This window comes from Monodelphis domestica, chromosome 2 (genome assembly GCF_027887165.1).
Source record: "Monodelphis domestica isolate mMonDom1 chromosome 2, mMonDom1.pri, whole genome shotgun sequence".
In the NCBI taxonomy this organism is placed as follows: Eukaryota; Metazoa; Chordata; class Mammalia; order Didelphimorphia; family Didelphidae; genus Monodelphis; species Monodelphis domestica.
The window spans coordinates 118902443-118918869 of record NC_077228.1 but is presented as its reverse complement, the minus strand read 5'-3'; the positions used below and the strand labels follow the sequence as shown (position 1 = coordinate 118918869).

Here is a 16427-nt window from a genome sequence, read left to right as displayed (position 1 = left end):
CGTCTCTTCCTCCTTTTCTTTGTTTCCCTTTGAAACACATAGAGCAGTTTTTTGTAATTCTTCAAGATCCATTTGAGGCCACCTTGGGCAATGAGTTCTAAAATAGTCCCTAATCACTTTGCAAGAGTTATCGACAAAGGCCTTCTAATTTGTCTTTTGCAATTTTCTTTAGAAAGGTCAAAATCTAGGTATCGACCACCAAACTCAATTATTTTGTCCATTAATGTGGAGAGGTTGTCTCTTCCTCATTTTGCTTAATTCTTTCAAATTCTGTCCACTTATCTGTGCTGTAAGCACATTCTCTCATTGCATTTAAGATGGCCTCCCTACAATGGTATAGTTGTAAATAATCCTCAGAGTTGTTATAGTCCCATTCGGGATCCTGAGATGACAAATGTGCTGCATTGCGTCCCCAGGATTTATTGACATTAGAAATTATTTTATTTTTCTCACATTGTGAACCTTAAAAATTCTCAAACCCTACTTCATAAGGTTAGGATTGTAAACCTTAAAAAATTCCCAGACCCTACTTCATAAGGTTGGGTTAAGACCATTCCCCATTGGGATCATTCCCCATTGGGACCATGCCCCATTTGGGCAGTGCAGGTACTTAGATCAGGAATGTGAGAACTCTTAGATCAGGAATGTGAGACCTCTACTCCACCCCTACTTAAGTCTGCCCTAGGGGAAGATAAAGTTGTAAACTCTTTGCTGAACAATGAAAAGTACTTAAACCCATACTTATAGTAAGACAAAAAGTTTTAAGCCATGCCTATTTTAGGACTAATACAAAAGGGTGCTAAGTACCTATAAAGGTCAGGCAACTTGTGAACTTACAAGGAGCAAAGAGGTGAAAACTTACTCAGAGATTCTAGTCTACTCAGGTGTGAATTACTCAAAAGATTAGTCTACTCAGGTGTGAACTAAGAATGGTCTGTCCTTTGAAAAATGTCTACTGTGATTGGTAGATGTAAGAACTTAGGGGAGGTGACATAGGAGAAAATTCCCTTTAAAAGGAGACAAAAAGCTCTCTCTTGGGACAGTTAGCTGGGAAAGGCTGAATTGAAGGATGCAGCTGGCCAAGGCTGCCTTGAAGGGTCTCTCTCGGGACTCTCTCAGGGACATTCGGATTGAGATTCAGATTCAGGCATTGAGCTGGTGGAGTCAGCTGAGATGAAGCTGGCCTAGTGTCACTAGAATCCTTGCTTGAACAGATCTTGTGGTGAGTGATTAAGGACTGACTGATCTTTCTTTTAGGGCTTAGACCTGAGTTGGCCAGGGCTGCCCTGGGCCGGCCTATCATTTTCTCATTATTTCCTTTTTCTCTCTTTCTTTAATTCCTCATTGTATTATTAATTAAATTCTCTATAAAACCCAGTTGACTTGAGTATATTCATAATTGGGAATATTTCCCTGGTGACCACCTTATATATTGATTTAAAAACAAGACACTGTAGTGAAAACATATTTTCTGTGGTCACAATTAACTCATCCACTCTTTTATCTACTATAATTTATATCATCCACTATTTTAATCGCTACAGTTTATGACCTCAACCATTTTAACTCTCACAACGTTCAGTTAAAAAGCCTGTAGCAAGTTTTCAACATCTTTGTAAGATGAAAGATCGGCTGTGTTAAATTCAAATTAAGGAGAAAAGAGAAAAAAATGTTTTATACTCACCTGATCTCAGCTGTGTTTTGAACTGTTGAATTAGATGCTTAAAAGTCTGATTTGAGGAGGTAATAAAGAGAGAAAGGAAAGAAAGGTTTCACAGAAATTTGAAGGTTGTGGATTAGCTAGTTAGTGTCTGAGGTCACATTTGAACTGAGGACCTCCATCTCTAGGCTTGGTTCTCTATCCACTGAAGAATCTATCTGCCCCTGCCCTTTGTTTTCTCCACACTTAGAAAATAAGCTCCCTGGAAACACCGAGAAAAAGCAACTGCCTGAATACAGAGGTTGAGGGGACATGACAGAGGATAGACTCTAAATGAACACTTTAATGCAAATACTATCAACAAAGCAATGGGTTCAAATCAAGAAAACATCTAATGCCCAGTGGACTTACGCGTCGGCTATGGGGGGTGGGGGGGAGGAAAAGAAAATGATCTATGTCTTTAACGAATAATGCTTGGAAATTATCAAATAAAATATATTTAAAAAAAAAAGAAAATAAGCTCCCCTAGAGTAGTTTTAATTTAATTATGCAAACAAATAGCTAACATTCATACATCTTCAATACAACCTGATGGGTGGGAAGGAGAAAACTCTAATATTACATCAGAAAGTAGGATAGAGGCAGATTGAAGAGGGCTTCAAATACTAGACCAGAATTGAAATTTTATATTGTAGGAAGTGAGTAAGCACTAGAGGTTTTTGAACAGGGAAATTTTATGATCCAGTGCACTCAAATATTCTACAATATTCAAATAGATTTGTGATTTTGTCATTGTAAATGTTACCTTCAGGAATGTAGATTGTTACTCATCCATGTCTGCCCATCCCATGAAACTCTTATCCATACCCTCCCTTCTGACTGACACCATAAGGTACCAGTGGGAACCTTTGGGCTTTCCATTTACTTATTATCTCTCACTCTTATCATGGGACTAGCCCATACTTTTTGCTTATATAATTTCCTGATAACTTCCTTTATTCTGGTTCTTCTTAAAGTTCCTTATTTGTTTTATGTTGTAGATTGGGTGTGAACCTACAAGACACCTCTCCATTTCTCTCTGTGTGACATTTGTTTTTCATTCTTTGACAACAGTCGTGTTCCCTAACTCAAAGCCTTAGAGCACAACATTAGCAGAATACTGGTTTTTATAAAGATGGTATTTTGTTTGTGGGAAAAAGCTTGGAATCATTTAAGGAGTTTTGTGTTTTCTTAAAGACAATAAGACTTGACTTTTCATGCTTAATTCTGGGCCCAATTCATTGTTTATTTGTACTGGATCTCTTAGGTCTCAGTTGTATATACTAATGTCAGGAAGGAAGGAAGGAAGGAAGGAAGGAAGGAAGGAAGGAAGGAAGGAAGGAAGGAAGGAAGGAAGGAAGGAAGGAAGGAAGGAAGGAAGGAAGGAAGGAAGGAAGGAAGGAAATAAGTATTTTTTTTAAATTTTATAATATTTTATTTGCTCACTTCCAAGTATTATTCATTAAAGACAAAGATCATTTTCTTTTCCTCCCCCCCAACCCCCGTAGCCGACGCGTGATTCCACTGGGTATTACATGTGTTCTTGATTTGAACCCATTGCTATGTTGTTAATATTTGCATTAGGGTTTCCTTTAGAGTCTGTCATGTAGTCAGGCAGTTGCTTTTCCTCGGTGTTTCTACTCCCACAGTTTATCCTCTGCTTATGAATGGTGTTTTTTCTGCTGGATCCCTGCAGATTGTTCAGGGACATTGCATTGCCACTAATGGAGAAGTCCATTACGTTCGATTATACCACAGTGTATTAGTTTCTGTGTACAATGTTCTCCTAGTTCTGCTCCTCTCGCTCTGCATCACTTCCTGGAGGTCGTTCCAGTCTCCATGGAATTCCTCTACTTTATTATTCCTTTTAGCACAATAGTATTCCATCACCAACATATACCACAGTTTGTTCAGCCATTCCCCAATTGATGGGCATCCCCTCATTTTCCAGTTTTTGGCCACCACAAAGAGCGCAGCTATGAATATTTTTGTACAAGTCTTTTTGTCCATTATCTCTTTGGGATACAGACCCAGTAGTGCTATGGCTGGATCAAAGGGTAGATATTCTTTTGTCGCCCTTTGGGCATAGTTCCAAATTGCCCTCCAGAATGGTTGGATCAGTTCACAACTCCACCAGCAATGAATTAATGTCCCTACTTTGCCACATCCCCTCCAGCATTCATTACTTTCCTTTGCTATCATGTTAGCCAATCTGCTTGGTGTGAGGTGATACCTCAGAGTTGTTTTGATTTGCACCTCTCTGATTATAAGAGATTTAGAACACTTCTTCATGTGCTTGTTAATAGTTTTGATTTCTTTATCTGAGAACTGCCTATCCATGTCCCTTGCCCATTTATCAATTGGAGAATGGCTTGATTTTTTGTACAATTGATTTAGCTCTTTATAAATTTGAGTAATTAAACCTTTGTCAGAGGTTTCTATGAAGATTTTTTCCCAATTTGTTGTTTTCCTTCTGATTTTAGTTACATTGGTTTTGTTTGTACTAAAGCTTTCTAATTTGATGTAGTCGAAATTATTTATTTTACATTTTGTGATTCTTTCTATTTCTTGCTTGGTTTTAAAGTCTTTGCCCTTCCAAAGGTCTGACATGTATACTATTCTGTGTTTACCCAATTTACTTATGGTTTCCTTCTTTATGTTTAAGTCATTCACCCATTTTGAATTTATCTTGGTGTAGGGTGTGAGGTGTTGATCCATTCCTAATCTCTCCCACACTGTCTTCCAGTTTTCCCAGCAGTTTTTATCGAATAGTGGATTTTTGTCCCAAAAGCTGGGATCTTTGGGTTTATTGTATACTGTCTTGCTGAGGTTGCTTTCCCCCAGTATATTCCACTGATCTTCCTTTTTTGTCTCTTAGCCAGTACCAAATTGTTTTGATGACTGCTGCTTTGTAATATAGTTTAAGGTCTGGGACTGCAAGGCCCCCATCATATGTGTTTTTTTTTTCATTTTTTTCCCTGGATATCCTTGATCTTTTGTTATTCCAGATGAATTTTGTTATAGTTTTTTCTAAATCAGTAAAGAAATATTTTGGGAGTTCAATGGGTATGGCACTAAATAGATAAATAAGTTTGGGTAGGATGGTCATTTTTATTATATTGGCTCGTCCTATCCATGAGCAGTTAATGTTTTTCCAATTGCTCAAGTCTAGTTTTAGTTGTGTGGCAAGTGTTTTGTAGTTGTGTTCATATAGTTCCTATGTTTGTCTCGGGGGATAGATTCTTAGGTATTTTATTTTGTCTAAGGTGATTTTGAATGGGATTTCTCTTTCTAGTTTTTGCTGCTGAGTTGTGTTGGAGATATATAGAAATGCTGATGACTTATGTGGGTTTATTTTGTATCCTGCAACTTTGCTAAAGTTGTTGATTATTTCAATTAGCTTTTTGGTTGAATCTCTAGGATTCTTTAAGTAGACCATCATGTCATCTGCAAAGAGTGATAACTTGGTCTCCTCCTTGCCTATTTTGATGCCTTCAATTTCTTTTTCTTCTCTAATTGCTACTGCTAGTGTTCTAGTACAATGTCAAATAGTAGAGGTGATAATGGGCATCCTTGTTTCACTCCTGATCTTATTGGGAATGCATCTAGTTTATCCCCATTGCAGATGATATTAGCTGATGGTTTTAGATATATACTGTTTATTATTTTTAGGAACGACCCTTCTATTCCTATGCTTTCTAGTGTTTTTAATAGGAATGGGTGTTGTATTTTATCAAAGGCTTTTTCTGCGTCTATTGAGATAATCATGTGGTTCTTGTTGGTTTGCTTGTTGATGTGGTCAATTATGTGGATGGTTTTCCTAATATTGAAACAGCCCTGCATCCCTGGTATAAATCCTATTTGATCATGGTGAATGACTCTTCTGATCACTTGCTGGAGTCTTTTTGCTAGTATCCTATTTAAGATTTTTGCATCTATATTCATTAGGGAGATTGGTCTATAGTTTTCTTTTTCTGTTTTTGACCTGCCTGGTTTTGGAATCAGTACCATGTTTGTGTCATAAAAGGAGTTTGGTAGAACTCCCTCTTTGCTTATTATGTCAAATAGTTTGTATAGTATTGGGATTAACTGTTCTCTGAATGATAGAATTCACTGGTGAATCCATCAGGCCCTGGGGATTTTTTAAGAATTCTATTTCTTCTTCTGTTAGTCTAGGCAGTTTGTATTTTTGTATATATTCATCCATATCACCTAAATTGGTGTATTTATTGCCATATAATTGGGCAAAGTAATTTTTAATGATTGCCTTAATTTCCTCTTCATCGGAGGTGATGTCCCCCTTTTCATCTTTGATGCTGTTAATTTGCTTTTCTTCCTTCCTTTTTTTAATTAGATTGACCAGTACTTTGTCTATTTTGTTTGTTTTTTCAAAGTACCAGCTTCTTGTCTTATTTATTAAATCAATAGTTCTATCACTTTCAATTTTATTAATTTCTCCCTTAATTTTTAAGACTTCTAGTTTGGTTTTCTGCTGGGGGGTTTTAATTTGATCATTTTCGAGTTTTTTTATTTGCATTTCCAATTGATTGATCTCTGCTCTCCCTAGTTTGTTGATATATGCACTCAGGGATATGAATTTACCTCTGATTACCGCTTTGGCTGCATCCCAAAAGGTTTGAAAAGATGTCTCGCCATTGTCATTTTCCTCGATGAAATTGTTAATTGTTTCTATGATTTCTTCTCTAACTAAATGATTTTGGAGTATCATATTGTTTAATTTCCAATTGGTTTTTGATTTGGTTTTCCATGTACCATTACTGAACATTATTTTTATTGCCTTGTGATCTGAAAAGGATGCATTTATTATTTCTGCTTTTCTGCATTTGTGTGCCATATTTCTGTGACCTAGTGTATGGTCAATCTTTGTGAATGTGCCATGTGGTGCTGAGAAGAAAGTGTATTCCTTTTTATCTCTATTTATTTTTCTCCATATGTCTATTAATTCTAATCTTTCTAAGATTTAATTCACTTCTTTTACCTCTTTCTTATTTATTTTTTGACTTGATTTATCTAAATTTGATAATGGTTGGTTTAAGTCTCCCACTAATATGGTTTTACTGTCTATTTCTTCCTTCAATTCTCCTAGTTTCTCCGGAAATAAGTATTTTTAAAGTGCCCATAGTAATATGGGCTAGGCACTGTGCTGAGCTTTACAAATATTACCTAATTTGTTCCTCACAATACTTTATGAAGTAGGTACTATGATTATGCCCATGTTAAGGCTTAGAAAACTCCAGAGTCACATAGCTAGTCAAAATCTGAGGCTTGATTTTAAATCAGATCTCCTTGATTCCAGGCTTGAGTTTAGAAAAGGTAATTTGATAACTGTATTTGCAACATAATTGACTTCCTTTGCAATCCTATGCATTTTAATTTATCCACTTTAAAACATCATCCTGAGAAGGGGGTCTATAGGTTTCATCAGACTGCCAAGGGGTAAAAAAATTGCCAGGATAAAAAAACAAACAATGAAGATCCTTCCTGCTCTATAGGTTATGCATCTAAGTGATTGTTCAAATCTGGATGATGGACATTCTTCATCTGCTTGGTTTTTTTTTCTGTGTGGATGGTCAGACCAAACTCTTTGGAGTGGTCACAAATCTAATATAGAAATAAAAACAGCATGTTGTCCACTCTCAGGAGTCTGGAAGACCTTGCTATCCATCCATACAGAATCCCTTTTCAACTTGGACTCTGCCTGGGATCTCTTTAACAGTGGCAAATAATGTTGGCAAATACAAATCTCCCAGTTTTATGCCTTACCTGATATTTATGATTGAAAGTCATATAACCGAGCCATCTCTGTTATTTCTTTAAATGAATCTGAAATAATTTTGATTTATGAACATGAGACTCTCATTGAATTTGACTCTTCCAATTCCAACTAACAATTCGCGCAGTGGGACCTTATGCTGTCTTCATCTTTTAGGCAATTGTGTGATGGTAAAAATGTAGCCAATGACCTTTTTAATGATCTCTTTGTCACCCTTTCAGTATTAATAGGACCTGAGATTTTTTTTTCCATGCTTCTGGTATTTTCTCTTCCTTTGGAGGGACCTTGCTTGGTCTCTCATACTTGCACAATTAAAAATTCAATGTATAATATGTCCAGTGGGGCAGTTAAGTGGCACAGTGTATAGAGCACCAGGCCTGCAGTCAGGAAGACCTGAGTTCAAAAGTTTTAGACCCTTATTCTGTGTGACCCTGGGCAAGTTTGCCTCAATTTCCTCATCTGTAAAATGAGCTGGAGAAGGAAATGGCAAACCATTTTAGTGTCATCGCCAAGAAAACCCCAAATGGGATCATTTGGAAATAACTGAAATGAATAAACATTTACACATGCATGAAACCCATGTTTGCATTTATTTCCTGGCCATCCTCACATCACATCTACTTTGACTATCATCCTCATGTCCCATCCACAGCTCCTCCCTCCCCCCCAATATAATTTTAATTAGGGAGGAATTTTGCTGCCATGTGCACCTTTGGAGTTTGTAAGGGAAATCTTTAAAAAACATATTTTTGTCTTCCTATGGTCTTGTCTGTCCTCCCCCATAACCAATCCTTGTTCATGTTATTTGTAATTTAGTTTGTAATTCATTAAAACAAAGTTCCTAGTTTTATAAAAACTTTTTTTCCCTTTTGGGGGAGGGGGGGACCTTAGGTCATATGCCTGAGATGCCAAGCTCTGCTAGCTGAGCTCTCTTCTTGGCCTCCATGATACTTCGTGGCCATCTACCCACCAAATACTTCCCCCTCCCCCCAATATTCTAATACCTTTTATGCTTTTTCTAGCTGATGATTTATGGGGGTTTATTTTGTAACCTGCAACTTTGCTAAAGTTGTTGATTATTTTGACTAGCTTTTTGGTTGATTCTCTAGGATTCCTTAAGTAGACCATCATATCATCCACAAAGAGTGACAGCTTGGTCTCCTCATTGCCTATTTTAATACCTTCAATTTCTTTTTCTTCTCTAATATACTTGCTGATGGTTTTAGATTTATACTGTTTATTATTTTTAGGAAAGGCCCTTCTATTCCTATACCTTCTAGTGTTTTCAATAGGAATCAGTGTTGTATTTTGTCAAAGGCTTTTTCTGCATCTATTGAGATAATCGTGTGATTTTTGTTGGTTTGCTTGTTGATGTAGTCAATTTTGTGGATGGTTTCCCTAATATTAAACCACACTTGCATTTCTGGTATAAATCCCACTTGGTCATAATGAATGACTCTCATGATCACTTGCTGGAGTCTTTTTGCTAGTATCTTATTAAAGATTTTTGCATCAGTGTTCATTAAGGAGATTGGTCTGTAGTTTTGTTTCTCTGTTTTTGACCTGCCTGGTTTTGGAATCAGTACCATGTTTGTGATATAAATTATGTCAAATAGTATGTATAGTCCTGGGATTAGTTATGAAGTGATTTAGTATCAATGATATTTACTAACTTCTTGTCAACACAGCAGGGCCAGATGGTTTTATTTCTAGTTCACTATTTCAATAGCATAGAATTCTATTCTCTGGCACTCCTATTTGTGGGATACTTTTCTAGACTCTGACTTAGAGCATCAGGAATGGTAGCAAGGAAAATATTCGAGCCTTAAGTCCTCCATCTGAAAGGGTAACTTAAGCACCCAAGTTCGGGGAAGGCAATTTGAGAAGGCTCCCCACCTTGTTTGCAGAGCTTTAGATTCCGCCTCCTGATAAGGGAGAGTCACATTGCTTGGAACCAAAGGTCCTAAAATAGCAGCAGCAGCAGTAATAGTCTGCTACCCAGTGAGTCCCCAGGGTGGGGTTTTCCCAGGAAGATGTTCAAGTGACTTTGGTGGCCAGCATTTTTAATTCTGAGAGAGAAAACATTTATTAAGCCCTTCCTAGGTGCCAGGCACTGTGCTCAGAGCTGACATAAATATAAATGACAAACCCAGCCTCACCCTGTCCTGAAGGAATTTACCTTCCAATGGGGGAAAGACAGTACTTAAAATATAGCTAGAAGTGGGGTGGGGGGCAAGATAAGGCCAAAGGTCAGCACCCAGAGAATCAGGAGTGAAATCCAGGTTATCACTGTAGATCTAGGCGAAGTGGTCTAGTAGAGAGAGCATGACTTGAAGCAGGGAGAGCTTCAAAGTGTGTCAGGGAGCCCTGGGTCCTAATTTGGACAGTCAGAGGAGACATGAAAAATGGAGCATGGGGCAGTTTCACTAAATGAGAACTGGTTGGGGAGACAGTGTGGTACCATAGTAAGGGCACTGAACTTGAGTTTGAATTATTATTTCCATTTTACAGATTAAAAAACCGGATTCTCAGAAATTAAAATTGCTTGCCCATGCTCACAGAACCTGTAAGTCCCTATGACAAGATTTGAACTAGTCTTTCCTAAATCTAGCTTACATCCTCCTCCTTCCTCTTCCCCATTTCACTCTTGAGATCTGTAGAGAGCCCTAATCCCTTTTGTAAATAGCCATTTTATTCTTTTCATTTTTTATAATTTTGTTTGTATACTACTTAAAGCACTTGTAATTATTAATCTACATCTGAATCATTCCTGTTCGGAATTATTTGAACCATTAGTCATTATGGAGAAAGATGTTTGTTTTAAATAAAACTGGTACAGGAAAAAAATCTAGCTTATATTCCTCTTCACAATGCAAGTGTGAATTATATTATTATAATATAGAATTACATTATATCTCAATGATTATGATCAATTTGCCATTGTTCAGTTATGACCCCATTTGGGGTTTTCTTGGAAGAGATACCAGTGTTTTTCCATTTCCTTCTCCAGCTCATTTTACAGATGAGGAAATGGAGGCAAACAAGGTTAAGTGACTTGCCCAGGGTCACACAGCTTGAATTCAGATTTGAACTCCGGATGAGCATTCCAACTCAAGGCCTGGCATTCTATCAATTGCACCATGTGGCTGATTTGAGTCTGAAGTACATTCAAAGGACAATGACCAAATCAGAACTTTTTACCTTGTTATAGAGGTAGACACGGAGCTACAGAGAATACTCCCCAAGTGAGTTTTAATCGTGCAGGCAAGGAACTTGATGTTTACTTTCTCTTCTAAGAAAGCTGACAAGTCCTGGGATGTTAGATCAAGCTCCTCCAGGGCAGAGCCCTTGCCTTCTACAGCTCTGTACCTTGCACAGTGTGGAATACAAAGTGAACATTTGATCTTTTTGTGGAATGAATTGTAACACCCAAAGATTCACAAAGCAGGCTTGGTTTGGAGATAAATTACTGCTGCTTTTCCTTTACAAAGGGAGATTTTTTTCTTAACCCTTATCTTCCATCTTAGCATGACTACTGTGTATTGGTTCCAAGGCAGAAGAGAGGTAAGTTAGGCAATGGGAGTTAAGGGACATGCCCAGGGTCACACGGCTAGCTACCTTAGCTGCCCCCACAAATGGATATTTTTATGCTTGTTAAAGCTCCTGGTGCTTGAAAAATATAGGTTTGTTTTTTTGTTTTTTTTTTTTTTTGCTGAACCATGTTTCATTACATGGAGGGGTAGGAGAGAAGGGATGGAGAGTGGTTGTCAGATGATGTAAAAAAGGCAGGGAAAGCTTTGATACAATTTCAAAAGTAGACCAGATGAGGATTCTGAAGGAGAGGTGGAGAGGAAGAAATCTATTAGGAACGTTAGAGAGATGAGGGTATTTCCAATATGGAAAGTGAATTCTAGAATTCGATAGGACTGTGTGCAGGATGGAATTGGTATCAAATGTGTTATAAGGAAAACCTTTTGGTTTCATTTATAGCCTGTGGAGGAGAGTTGTGCTTTATAGTTCAATAAAATTTAAAGACGTCCATCATTAGGTATTTCTTTGTGGCACTGAAAAGCTGAAAACCCTTTCCTATGATCGCTCGCTGTCATCTCTTCCTGGATACCATCTCCTCTCAGGTCTTGGGGACTCACCAATGGTTCTGTCCTGGAAAAGCTTTTCTCTCTCTCACTGGATCTCATCAGCTCCCATGGGCTCAAGTGTTCTCTTTGCAAGTAATTCTCAGATCTTTATAATTCAACAGTTCCTAATCACCAATTGCCTACTGGACATCTCTAGCCTCTTTTTGTTCTGCTTGTACCCCACCTCTGGAATATTCTGTCCCTCCACACTCTACCTCTCAGCTTCAAAACTCAGCTGCAATCTTACCTTCTGGAGGCCTCTTTCCATGTCCCTTTGGGGCTAAGTCCCTCCCCTTTGCAATTTACTTCCATATACATGATTGTTTACATGTTTTCTCTCCCTGTTAGAATGTGAGCTCCATGGGGTATGGAAAAGTTTTGTTTGGTTTTAATCTTCCTGGCCTAGAGTAAGTACTTAATAAATCCTTGTTGCCTCCCCACACAAAAAGGCATTTGTGAATAGACTTATTTCCATGTCCTGTAATGATTTGAATATAAATCAAATAGAAAGGTACATGAATATGATCAATTGTTTGACTACAAAGGAAATAACAAGTAGAGCATTATTACATCTTTGAAACAAAATAAAAGGGATCCTGTGTATTCCTGAAACCTTCTCGGATTATCTGGGAAGGTATCTGAAGATCCAACTTACTTCGTATTCTTGTTGCAAGAATCTCTCTCGTTTCTACTTGTAGAGGCACAGCAGATTCAGTGGAGCGCTAATACATTGGAGATTCTTCAAGTAGCTATCTTAACTCCTTCCTTAATGCCCCTTTGTTCTTATTATTTGTAGGAGTGGATCCAGCAAGTTTTCCCCATGCTAGGAAACAAATTAAGTTCTGAACAAGTCAGGCTTGCATAACTGTATTCTTGGCAACTAACATCAAACTGTTAAAACTCATCTTGCATCTAACAGAAATGTAAGATGTTAGACGAGCATAGTTTATCTATAATTGCCCAACCAATACATAAAGCAGATAGTTAATAGGTCTCTCACAATGCCCCACGACTAGATGGGTGGCTGGTTGCCAGTGATATGGCAGGGACCCAAGTCTGGGACTGATAATTTATGACCCAGAAACACTTGCTTTGGAGGGACTGAGTTTTCTCTCCATCCCTGGATTCCAAATGTGTGATAGTCACCAGGAGACTGGAGAGGGTGTAATGGTGGCTCAGGAGAAGTTGCTAACATCAGTGGCTAGGTCCCTCGTCATATGATCAAGTATTTGGCTCCACTACCTCCCTCAATTGAACTGCAGCCCAGGTTACCTACAGTCCTTTTTTATATAAAGAGGACACTACCAATGCACTACTGTTACAGAATGGGGAAGAAGCACAAAGCATCTTACTTGTCCCAACCCTGGCCAAGCAAGGCAAGCTTTACTGAAACCTCATTCAGACTTAACTAGATCATATCATTGGAAATAATAGACTTTGTCAAATAATTGAGCTCTGTGCTGTAAAACTCAAGAATTTCTTGCAACTAAAAGTAGTGTCAGAAAGGGACACTAGCTAAAGTAAAAGGACTTATGACTCCAATTATTTGAGATGAGCTCGAGGCCTGACATCAACACATTTGGGATAACATTTCATTGTATTTGACTTCTGACAGCCAATTAAAATGCTTGTTTTTCAAACAGAATTACAAACATGATTCTGGACTCATTCCCCCCAATTTTAAGTTCAGCTATGCTGCTGGGATTGGTGAAATTATCCTCTGTCCTTCCTCTTATTTCTACCTTTTTTCCCCTGTGGGCCTTGGAAAACAATAACCAACACTACCTTTGGCAAGTGTTGGTAAATCATTCCTTCCCACAATAAGAAAAAGACATAAAAGAATCTAATAACTACTTTTCATAAATTAAATCAAACAAGTGTTTATTAAGTGCCAGGTATCAGGTTGGCAAGGCACTGGTAGTACAAATACAAACCAAAACAAATCCTGCTCTCATGGAACTTACAATCTATGGTGGTGATACAAAATATAAAAAGCTAAGTTTATTTGTGAATGTGAGAACTGACAAGAGGATAGGAGGTGGCCCATGACCCAAGTCTTGAAGAAAGCCAGAGATTCTGGTTGGGAAAGGCGAAGAGAAGCATTCCAGACATGAGAATAACCTGTGTGAAGGCAGAGGAGGGTGAGAGATGGTATGCCAAGTTCAGGGAATTATAGGTCAATTTGGCTGAAATGAAGGTTGTAATCTTACAATAAAAACCTAAGAAAAAGATTCCATTAATATGACCAAACTGTGTGTGTGTGTGTGTGTGTGTGTGTGAGATAAAGCTTACAGGAATTTTATTCTCTCCCACATATTCTTTATTGGTTAATATATTTGAAGTGTTGTATGCAGTCCTGGTTGTTCTACCTCAAGAAATAAATTAGAAAAGGGCAATTAAAATGAATAGATGGGGTAGGTAGGTGCTGCAGTGGATAAAGCCCCAGGACCTGGGTTCAGATTTGGCTTCAGACCCTTCCTAGCTATGTGACACTGGACAAGGCATATAACCCCAACTACCTAGAGCTTGCTGCTCTTCTGTTTTAGAACTGATACAAAGACAGAAGGTAAGAGTTTAAAAAAAATTAATAGGTAGCATTTATGTAGTTTTAAAATTAGAAAGTGCTTACATATATTCCCCTCATTTGATACTCACAAGGCTCATGTTAAGTGTTATTCCTATTTTAAAGAAACAGACTTAGAGATGGAGATGTTAAGTGACTTAAAGATAGAATGACAAAAGGATGAAGAGAAGTGTATAAAATCCAGAAAATCATGACAGATACAGACAAGAAAAAATTAGTTCCCTGGATTTTGAAACTGAAGGGACAGGCACTCTCTACAATGCAGTACATTTTCACAGAGTTAAGTTAGTAAATGCTTAGAGCTGGGATAACTTTTCCCCCCAAATCAGATTGCTCTGATTGGACAGAAGATGGTAATTTAAATACACATCTATAAGTTACATGTTGAAAACTAGAAAAGAAGGCTCTAGATAAATTCACAGGCAAGTCATTAAGTTTGTTAAGGGGAAATTATGTCAAATAGTTTTTGAAAATTTTATGACTTGTAAATGCCCAGGGTTCAAGATACACCCTGCTGGTGTTATAGGTAGAAAGCCAGAAAAAAATAAAATTGGATAAATAGGCAAGTAGGCTTGCAGTTAAGACTTCCTAATTAAGGAGAAAGCTAGAAATATTGAGCTTAGAAAATTAGGACTTGACTAGGATGGGTTTTGGGGTCTTGCCCTCAACCCACTGTAAAACTGGGAGTGGTCTATCTTTTTCCAAACACCAGACCATTCAGTTGAAAGGGAATGGATGTTAACTAATACTGCTGAAATAGCAGGGATAAAGCTAACTGATGCAGCTAAATACCCTAATCCAGATTTACTGTTATTTGTATATGCTGGATTTTTCCTGTACTAAATGGAAAGAATTTTAAAATGTTACATCAGTGTGACAATAGGCTGCTTTGTAAATATGCTGAAACTTTAAGCACTATAACCTTTACTTATGAGAGGAACATGTATTTGTTACCAATCAAGCAGCAACCCTGAGTTCAACTAGAGGCAGCTAGGTGGCACAGTGGATAGAACACAGGGTCAAGAAGACCTGGGTTCAAATTTTGCCTCAGACATTGTGTGACCCTGGAAAAGTCACAAATCTGTTTGCCTCAGTTTTCTCATCTGTAAAATGAGGGTAATAGTAGCGCACCTACCTCCTAGGGTTGTTGTGAGGATGAAATGAAATAACTATAAAGTACTTAACATAGTTACTGGCAAATGAATATCACAGTATGCTGGTGACAATATTCCTCTGCTTAAAAATCACAGTGGCTCTCTATTATATAAAGTTCCTAAAGTGCAAGGACTGTTCTGATTTTGTATCCCAGCTCTTGGAACACTGTAGCCATGGGGGGAAGTGGGAGGGAGGGGGAGGATGAACACCTATTAACTGAATAAAGAATTGACCAAAGGTAGAAATATCAAGATTTTCTTCCTCTTATTGCCTAGAACTCACTTTTCTATGGTGCTTTAAGGTTTCCAAAGCAAGTTCTTTACAACAAATAAGTAGTGCAAATGGTAATGAGTAAACTGAGATACAAGAAAAGTGAATTGGATGTCAAAGGTGATTCAGTTCTAAAGGGAGCTGGGACTCAAAACCAGGGTTTCTTGTGTTTCTGGAGCTAGTTTATTTTCTCTGTCATACTGTGCTTCCCAGTCATTATTACCTTTATAATAACAATTTACCAAACCAAACCTTAAAAAAAATCCTGCCTCTTTTCATGTATTTTAATATTATGTCAGGGTAAACAAAAATCAAACAGTTTTTATTAATTTGTTAAAAAAAATGTAGGAAATACTAAAGTTCCCAAATGGAAATGTCATATTTACAACAAATTACAAGATTTCTTCATAAATAGCCACACATTTTTGCTATACAAAGGAATAGAACATTGAACAGATCTGGAGAACTTCAGAGGATTTTACCTGGCCTCTTCAGCTGTTCTGCATCATAGGCTGCAGAACAGAGAACTATACAACTAGGTCTTGTGCCTATGGAATATGCTGTGCTATTATTGCAAAGCATCTACAGCATTTCCCCAAAGAGAATTAGTTATTCAAATATGTTCTATAGAAAAAGATTAACTTTTTATAAATGAACTTTAAAAACACAAGCCTGCATTGCCCTACAGATGCAGAATCTACACTATGTTAACAAAACCAGGAGCTAGCCACCTCCAGGACATAGCTTTTCATGCTGATTTTCAACGGTGAGGTATTTCCTTTAAAAAAA

The 16427-nt window shown here is 37.6% G+C and overlaps 1 protein-coding gene across 3 annotated transcripts in view; it reads right to left on the bottom strand.

The window, feature by feature from the left end:
* Window positions 1-13493: 13493 nt before the first annotated feature.
* DTL (denticleless E3 ubiquitin protein ligase homolog) overlaps window positions 13494-16427 on the bottom strand; it is a 55349-nt gene continuing 52415 nt past the window's right edge. For all 3 annotated transcript variants that reach the window (XM_001366650.4, XM_007481356.3, XM_056815896.1), the window contains exon 16: window positions 13494-16416. The gene's annotated coding sequence lies outside the window, so the exon portion shown is untranslated. The remainder of the gene's footprint in view (window positions 16417-16427) is intronic.